This window comes from Arachis hypogaea, chromosome 5, assembly GCF_003086295.3.
Source record: "Arachis hypogaea cultivar Tifrunner chromosome 5, arahy.Tifrunner.gnm2.J5K5, whole genome shotgun sequence".
In the NCBI taxonomy this organism is placed as follows: domain Eukaryota; kingdom Viridiplantae; phylum Streptophyta; class Magnoliopsida; order Fabales; family Fabaceae; genus Arachis; species Arachis hypogaea.
The window spans coordinates 31,959,515-31,968,014 of record NC_092040.1 but is presented as its reverse complement, the minus strand read 5'-3'; the positions used below and the strand labels follow the sequence as shown (position 1 = coordinate 31,968,014).

The 8,500-nt window shown below is 39.4% G+C and overlaps 1 non-coding gene across 1 annotated transcript; it reads right to left on the bottom strand.

Moving 5' to 3' along the window:
* Positions 1-7,292: 7,292 nt before the first annotated feature.
* LOC112804160 (small nucleolar RNA R71) lies at positions 7,293-7,400 on the bottom strand. The gene has a single exon (XR_003202777.1). It is a non-coding gene; the product is annotated as a small nucleolar RNA R71 (small nucleolar RNA).
* Positions 7,401-8,500: the final 1,100 nt, after the last annotated feature.

The following is an 8,500-nucleotide window of genomic DNA, read 5'->3' as shown; positions in this document are numbered from 1 at the left end:
CTCCTATTAAAGGAGTTTGGGTCATCTTTTAGCTGAGGTAGCTTAAAGATCTCCCTGATTTTGTCAAGGTGAAGGTGAACAATCTTCCTTCTGACCAAGGTCCGATAATCATAGAAGGAGGTTCCAGCTATTCTCTGCCTGTCTGTTTGCCACAGATTAGAGTAGAATTCCTGAACCATATTTCTTCCCACCTTTGTTTCAGGATTAGCTAGGATTTCCCAGCTCCTGTTTCGAATTTGCTCTTGGATCTCCGGATATTCGTCTTCTTTCAGATCGAATTTAACTTCCGGGATCACTGACCTTAGACCCATTATTTTGTAGTAATGGTCTGAATGTTCTTTGGTTAAGAACTTCTCTTAATTCCAAAGTGGTTTTGGAATATTCTCTTTCTTACCTCTTAGAGTGGTTTGTTTTCCCTTAGGAGCCATGATCTTAGTGGGTATTGGTTTAGTGATCACGGATAAACACACCAAACTTAGAGGTTTGCTTGTCCTCAAGCAAAAGAAAGGAAAGGAGAGGGATGGAAAGAGAACCAATTTCGAATGGTGGAGGAGAGGAGGGAGGCCGAATGTGGATTTAAAGGGAGAGGGTGGGTTTTCGAAAATTTTGAAAAAGATAAGATAGAAGATATGATTTGTAAAAGATAAGTATGATAGGAAAAAGATATAATTTAAAATTTGAAAAGTTATGAAAGGTATTTGAAAAAGATAAATATGAATTTTGAAAAGAAGATATGATGAGTTTAAAAAGATTTGAAAAGAATTTAAAAAGATAATTGATTTTTGAGAAAGGTTTGAAAAGATTTTGAAGAAGAATTTAGAAACAAGTTTAGGATTAAAAATTTTTGGAATTGAAGTTGAAAGAGGAGAGTTTGTAACATGTTTATGCAAGAAATCATGAATTGAAACATGAAAAATGGAAAAAATTTGAAGTGAAAAATGAATTTACCTCCTCTCCACAATCCAGGCGTTAAACGCCCAAATGCTACATGTTTTGGGCGTTTAACGCCCATTTGTAGCTTCTCTTGGGCGTTTAACGCCCAGCTATTGCTTCTAGCTGGCGTTAAACGCCAGAAACTCCTTTATCACTAGGCGTTTTTATGAACGCCCAGGACGCTGTAAATCTGGCATTAAACGCCCAGAAGATGCCTCTTTCTGGCGGTTAACGCCCTGATGGCTATCTCCACTGGTGCTAAACGCCCAGTAGATGCTTCTTTTGGGTGTTTAACGCCCAAAACAGCTCTTACTGGCATTTTCGCACCAGTGAGCTTCTTTTTGCTATTTTATCCTCTGAATCCTTCTGTAACTCTGTGAACTCATGCAATTGATTCTTTTACCTTGAAGAAAATTAATATGAACCTGTAAAATTCAATTAATTAATAAATAAGCTTTGTTAATGGCTGGGTTGCCTCCCAGCAAGCGCTTTTTTATTGTCTTTAGCTGGACTATTACTGAACTTTAATCAAGTCTCAGTTTTGAGCATTCTTGCTCAAAATTGCTTTCAAGATAATGTTTGACTCTCTGTCCATTAACAATGAACTGTTTGTTAGAATCATTATCCTGAAGCTCTACGTATCCATATGGTGACACACTTGTAATCACATAGGGACCTCTCCACCGGGATTTCAATTTTCCGAGGAATAATCTAAGCCTAGAATTGAACAGCAGAACTTTCTGCCCTGACTCAAAGACTTTGGATGACAGCTTCTTGTCATGCCATCTTTTTGCTTTCTCTTTGTAAATTTTTGCATTTTCGAAAGTGTTGAGTCTGAATTCCTCTAGCTCATTTAACTGGAGCAATCGTTTTTCTCCGGCTAACTTGGCATCAAGGTTTAGGAATCTGGTTGCCCAGTAGGCCTTATGTTCCAGTTCCACTGGCAAGTGACAGGCTTTTCCATACACAAGCTGGTATGGAAAGGTCCCTATAGGAGTCTTGAATGCTGTTCTGTATGCCCACAGAGCGTCATCCAAGCTTCTTACCCAATCCCTTCTACGGTTAATCACAGTCCGTTCCAGGATTCTTTTAAGTTCTCTATTAGAGACTTCAGCTTACCCATTTGTCTATGGATGATATGGAGTTGCCACCCTGTGGCTGACTCCATATCGAACCATAGCAGAGTAAAGCTGTTTATTGCAGAAATGAGCGCCCCCATCACTGATTAGTACTCTAGGGACACCAAATCTGCTGAAGATATGTTTTTGGAGGAATTTCAGCACTGTCTTAGTATCATTAGTGGGTGTTGCAATAGCTTCCACCCATTTGGATACATAATCCACTGCCACCAGAATATAAGTGTTTGAGTATGATGGTGGAAAAGGCCCCATGAAGTCAATACCCCATACATCAAATAACTCAATCTCCAAGATCCCTTGTTGAGGCATGGCATAACTGTGAGGTAGATTGCTGGATCTTTGGCAACTGTCACAATTACGTACAAACTCTCGAGAGTCTTTATGGAGAGTATGCCAATAGAAGCCACATTGGAGGACTCTTGTGGCTGTTCGCTCACTTCCCAAATGTTCTCCATATTGTGATCCATGGCAATGCCATAGGATCTTCTGTGCTTCTTCTTTAAGCACACATCTACAGATTACTCCGTCTGCACATCTCTTGAAGAGATATGGTTCATCCCAAAGATAGTACTTTGCATCTGTGATCAATTTCTTTGATTGCTGCCTACTATACTCTTTGGGTATGAATCTCACAGCCTTGTAGTTTGCAATGTCTTCAAACCATAACACTTACTATATGGCAAAGAGTTGCTCATCTGGAAAAGTTTCAGAGATCTCAGTAAGAGGGAGGGTCGCCCCTTCTACTGGTTCTCTTCGGGACAGGTGATCTGCTACTGGGTTCTCTGTCCCTTTTTTGTCTCTTATTTGTATATCAAACTCTTGCAGAAGCAACACCCATCTTATGAGTCTAGGTTTTGAATCCTGCTTTGTGAGTAGATATTTAAGAGCAGCATGGTCAGTGTACACAATCACTTTTGATCCTACTAAATAAGATCTGAACTTATCAATGGCATAAACCACTGCAAGTAACTCTTTTTCTGTGGTTGTGTAGTTCTTCTGTGCGTCATTTAAAACACGACTGGCATAGTAAATGACGTGCAGAAGCTTGTCATGCCTTTGTCCCAACACTGCACCGATGGCATAATCACTGGCATCACACATTAGTTCAAATGGTGATGTCCAGTCTGGTGCAGAGATGACTTGTGCTGTGACCAACTTAGCCTTTAGGGTCTCAAACGCCTGCAGACACTCCTTATCAAAGATAAATGGCGTGTCAGCAGCTAGCAGATTACTAAGGGGTTTTGCAATTTTTGAAAAATCTTTTATAAACATCCTATAGAATCCTACATGCCCCAGAAAGCTTCTGATTGCCTTAACATTGGCAGGTGGTGGTAATTTTTCAATTACCTCTACCTTAGCCTGATCCACCTCTATTCTCTTGTTCGAAATTTTGTGCCCAAGGACAATTCGTTCAGTCACCATAAAGTGACATTTTTCCCAGTTTAAAACTAGGTTAGTCTCTTGGCACCTCTTTAGAACAAGTGCTAGATGGTCAAGACAGGAGCTGAATGAGTCTCCAAACACTGAAAAGTCATCCATGAAGACTTTCAGAAAATTTTCCACTATATCATAGAAAATAGAGAGCATGCACCTTTGAAAGGTTGCAGGTGCATTGCACAGGCCAAATGGCATCCTTCTGTATGCAAATACTCCAGATGGACATGTTGATGAGCGGATAATTTATACGCTTTTTGGCATTGTTTTTAGTATGTTTTTAGTATGTTTTAGTTAGTTTTTACTATATTTTTATTAACTTTTAGTTAAAATTCACTTTTCTGGACTTTACTATGATTTTGTGTGTTTTTCTGTGATTTCAGGTATTTTCTGACTGAAATTGAGGGATCTGAGCAAAAATCTGATTCAGAGGCTAAAAGGACTGCAGATGCTGTTGGATTCTGACCTCCCTGCACTCGAAGTGAATTTTCTGGAGCTACAGAAGCCCAATCGGCGCGCTCTCAACTGAGTTGGAAAGTAGACATCCTGGGCTTTCCAGCAATGTATAATAGTCCATACTTTGCCTGATATTTGATGGCCCAAACCGGCATTTCAAATCAGCTCAAGATTGCCCGGCGTTTAACGCCGGAACTGGCACAAGAATGGGAGTTAAACGCCCAAACTGGCACAAAAGCTGGCGTTTAACTCCAAGAAGAGTCTCTACACATGAAAGCTTCAATGCTCAGCCCAAGAACACACCAAGTGGGCCCAGAAGTAGATTTTTATGTCATTTACACATCTTTGTAAACCCTAAGCTACTAGTTCTCTACAAATAGGACCTTTTGCTATTGTATTAGGAGTCTTTGGATCTTGGTAGCTATCTTCGAGTTTTATGCTATCCTAGATCATGGGGCTGGCCTCACGGTCATGCCTAGACCTTGTTCTTATGTATTTTCAACGGTGGAGTTTCTACACACCATAGATCAAGGTGTGGAGCTTTGCTGTACCTTGAGTATTAGTGCAATTACTATTGTTCTTCTATTCAATTCAGCTTGTTCTTGTTCTAAGATATTCATTTGCACCCAAGAACTTGATGAATGTGATGATTATGTGATGCTCATCATCATTCTCACTTATGAACGTGTGCCTGACAACCACTTCCGTTCTACAAGCAAACAAGGCTCTAATGTTTATCTCTTGGATTCTTTAATCGGAATCTTTGTGGTATAAGCTAGAATTGATGGCGGCATTCAAGAGAATCCGGAAGGTCTAAACCTTGTCTATGGTATTCTGAGTAAGATTCAATGATTGAATGACTGTGACGAGCTTCAAACTTGCGATTGTGGGGCGTTAGTGACAGACGCAAAAGAATCACTGGATTCTATTCTGACATGATCGAGAACCGACAGCTGAATAGCCGTGCTGTGACAGAGCGCGTTGAACATTTTTACTGAGAGGACGGGACTGTAGCCACTGACAATGGTGATGCCCAACATACAACTTACCATGGAAAGGAGTAAGAAGGATTGGATGAAGACAGTAGGAAAGCAGAGAGACGGAAGGGACAAAGCATCTCCATACGCTTATCTGAAATTCTCACCAATGAATTGCATAAGTATCTCTATCCTTATTTTATATTTTATGTTATCCTCCATAACCATTTGAGTATGCCTGACTGAGATTTACAAGATGACCATAGCTTGCTTCATACCAACAATCTCCGTGGGATCGACCCTTACTCGCATAAGGTTTATTACATGAATGACCCAGTGCACTTGCTGGTTAGTTGTGCGAAGTTGTGATAAAGAGTTGAGATTGCAATTGAGCGTACCATGTTGATGGCGCCATTGATGATCACAATTTCGTGCACCAAGTTTTTGGCGCCTTTGTCAGAGATTGTTTGAGTTTGGACAACTGACGGCTCATCTTGTTGCTTATATTAGGTATTTTTTTTCAGAATTTCTTTAAGAATGAATTCTAGAGTTTCATGATGATCTGTTGAAGTCTGGCTAGCTGTGAAGCCATGTCTAATCTTATTGGACCGAGGTTTCAACTTATCATCACAAGAGCTTGTTGATTTCTATCAATCTTGCTGTTGGAGCAATGATCTACTGAGGCTTGGCTGGCCATTGGCCATGTCTAGTGTTTTGGACCGAAGCTTTCTTTGAAAGCTTGGCTGGCTGTGAAGCCATGTCTAATTCCTGGACCGGAGTCTTAGACTAGCATTGCAATGATTCCTGGAATTCTCATTAAGAATTCTGAAACCTTTATTTTTCTTTTTCCATATAATTTTTGAAAAAAGCACAAAAAAATTACAAAATCATAAAAACCAAAAAATATTTTTTTGTTTCTTGTTTGAGTCTAGTGTCTTATTCTAAGTTTGGTGTCTTGCATGCATTGTTTATTTGATCTTGGTTCCATTTTCAAGTCAATAATATAGGGAATTGAAGATTCAGTACATGCAGCAGAGGAATTACACAGAAAAAGCTGGGCGTTTAAAACTCCCAGTGAGGAAGGAAAACTGGCATTTAAATGCCAGCCAGGATACCTGGCTGGGCGTTTAACGCCAGGATGGCACAAGAGGGAAGATTTTGTTTTTAATGCAATTTTTTTTTCATGTTTTCAAAAGTTTTTCAAATCATATCTTTTCAATCACATATTTTCAAAATCAATTTCTTTCCATTTTCAAAAATACTTGCTAACAATTAATGATTTGATTCAACATTTCAAGTATGTTGCCTTTTCTGTTGAGAAAGGTTTAATGTTTGAATCATATCTTTTCTTGTTAGCCAAGTCATTGATTTTCAAAATCAAATCTTTTCAAATTGTTTTTCAATCATATCTTTTCAATCATATCTTTTTAACAACCATAACTTTTCAATCATATCTTTTTAATCACATCTTCTTCGAAATAGTTTTCAATCATATCTTTTTGATTTCAAATTTTAAAATCTTTTTCAAAATCACTTTATTTCTTTTTCAACTTTATTTTCGAAAATCATTCTTCGATTTTTCAAAATGTTTTTTTAAAATCTTTTTAATTTATTTTCGAAAATTTCTTCCCCTCTTCTCACATCCTTCTATTTATGGAGTAACACTCCTTCTCAATGCACAATTCGAACTCTATCTCTCTAAGTTCAAATTTTTCTACCTCTTCCTTCTATTTTTCTGTTCCTCTGACACCTCAAGGAATCTCTATACTGTGACATAGAGGATTCCATATTTTCTTGTTCTCTTCTCTTTCATATGAGCAGGAGCAAAGACAAAGGCATTCTTGTTGAAGCTGACCCTGAACCTAAAAGGACCTTGAAGCGAAAGCTAAGAGAAGCTAAAGCACAACTCTCTGTAGAGGACCTAACAGAATTCTTCAAAGAAGAAGACATGGCAGCCGAAAATAACAACAATGCCAATAATGCAAGGAAGGTGCAGGGTGACTTTACTGCACCTACTCCCGACTTCTATGGGAGAAGCATCTCAATCCCTGCCATTGGAGCAAACAACTTTGAGTTTAAGCCTCAATTAGTTTCTCTAATGCAACAGAATTGCAAGTTCCATGGACTTCTATTGGAAGATCCTCATCAGTTTTTAGCTGAATTCTTGCAAATCTGTGACACTGTCAAGACCAATGGGGTTGACCCTGAGGTCTACAGACTTATGCTATTCCCTTTTGCTGTAAGAGACAGAGCTAGGATATGGTTGGACTCACAACCTAAAGAAAGCCTGAACTCTTGGGAAAAGCTAGTCAATGCCTTCTTGGCAAAGTTCTTTCCACCTCAAAAATTGAGTAAGCTTAGAGTGGAAGTCCAAACCTTCAGACAGAAGGAAGGTGAATCCCTCTATGAAGCTTGGGAAAGATACAAACAATTGATCAGAAAGTGTCCTTCTGACATGCTTTCTGAATGGAGCATCATAGGTATCTTCTATGATGGTCTATCTGAACTGTCCAAAATATCATTGGATAGCTCTGCTGGAGGATCTCTTCATCTGAAGAAGACGCCTGCAGAAGCTCAAGAACTCATTGAGATGGTTGCAAATAACCAATTCATGTACACTTCTGAAAGGAATTCTGTGAACAATGGGACGAATCAGAAGAAAGGAGTTCTTGAGATTGATACTCTGAATGCCATATTGGCTCAGAATAAAATATTGACTCAGCAAGTTAATATGATTTCTCAAAGTCTGTCTGGAATGCAAGCTGCACTAGGCAGTGCTAAGGACGCTTCATCTGAAGAAGAAGCTTATGATCCTGAGAACCCTTCAATGGAAGAGGTGAATTACATGGGAGAATCCTATGGAAACACCTACAATCCTTCATGGAGAAATCATCCAAATCTCTCATGAAAGGATCAACAGAGACCTCAACAAGGTTTCAACAACAATAATGGTGGAAGAAACAGGTTTAGCAATGGCAAGTCTTTTCCATCATCTTCTCAGCAATAGACAGAGGATTCTAAGCAGAGTCACTCTGACTTAGCAACCATGGTCTCTGATCTAATCAAAACCACTCAAAGTTTCATGACTGAAACAAGGTCCTCCATTAGAAACTTAGAGGCACAAGTGGGTCAGCTGAGCAAGAAAGTTACTGAACTCCCTCCTAGTACTCTTCCAAGCAATACTGAAGAGAATCCAAAAGGAGAGTGCAAGGCCATCAACATGGCCGAATTTGGAGAGGAGGAAGAGGCAGTGAACGCCACTGAGGAAGACCTCAATGGACGTCCACTGGCCTCCAATGAGTTCCCTAATGAGGAATCATGGGAATCTGAGGCTCACACTGAGACCATAGAGATTTCATTGGATTTACTTCTGCCATTCATGAGCTCTGATGAGTATTCTTCCTTTGAAGAGGAAGAAGATATCACTGAAGAGCAAGTTGCTAAGTACCTTGGAGCAATCATGAAGCTAAATAACAAGTTATTTGGTAATGAGACTTGGGAGGATGAACCTCCATTGCTCACCAAAGAACTGGATGACTTGACTAGGCAGAGATTACCTCA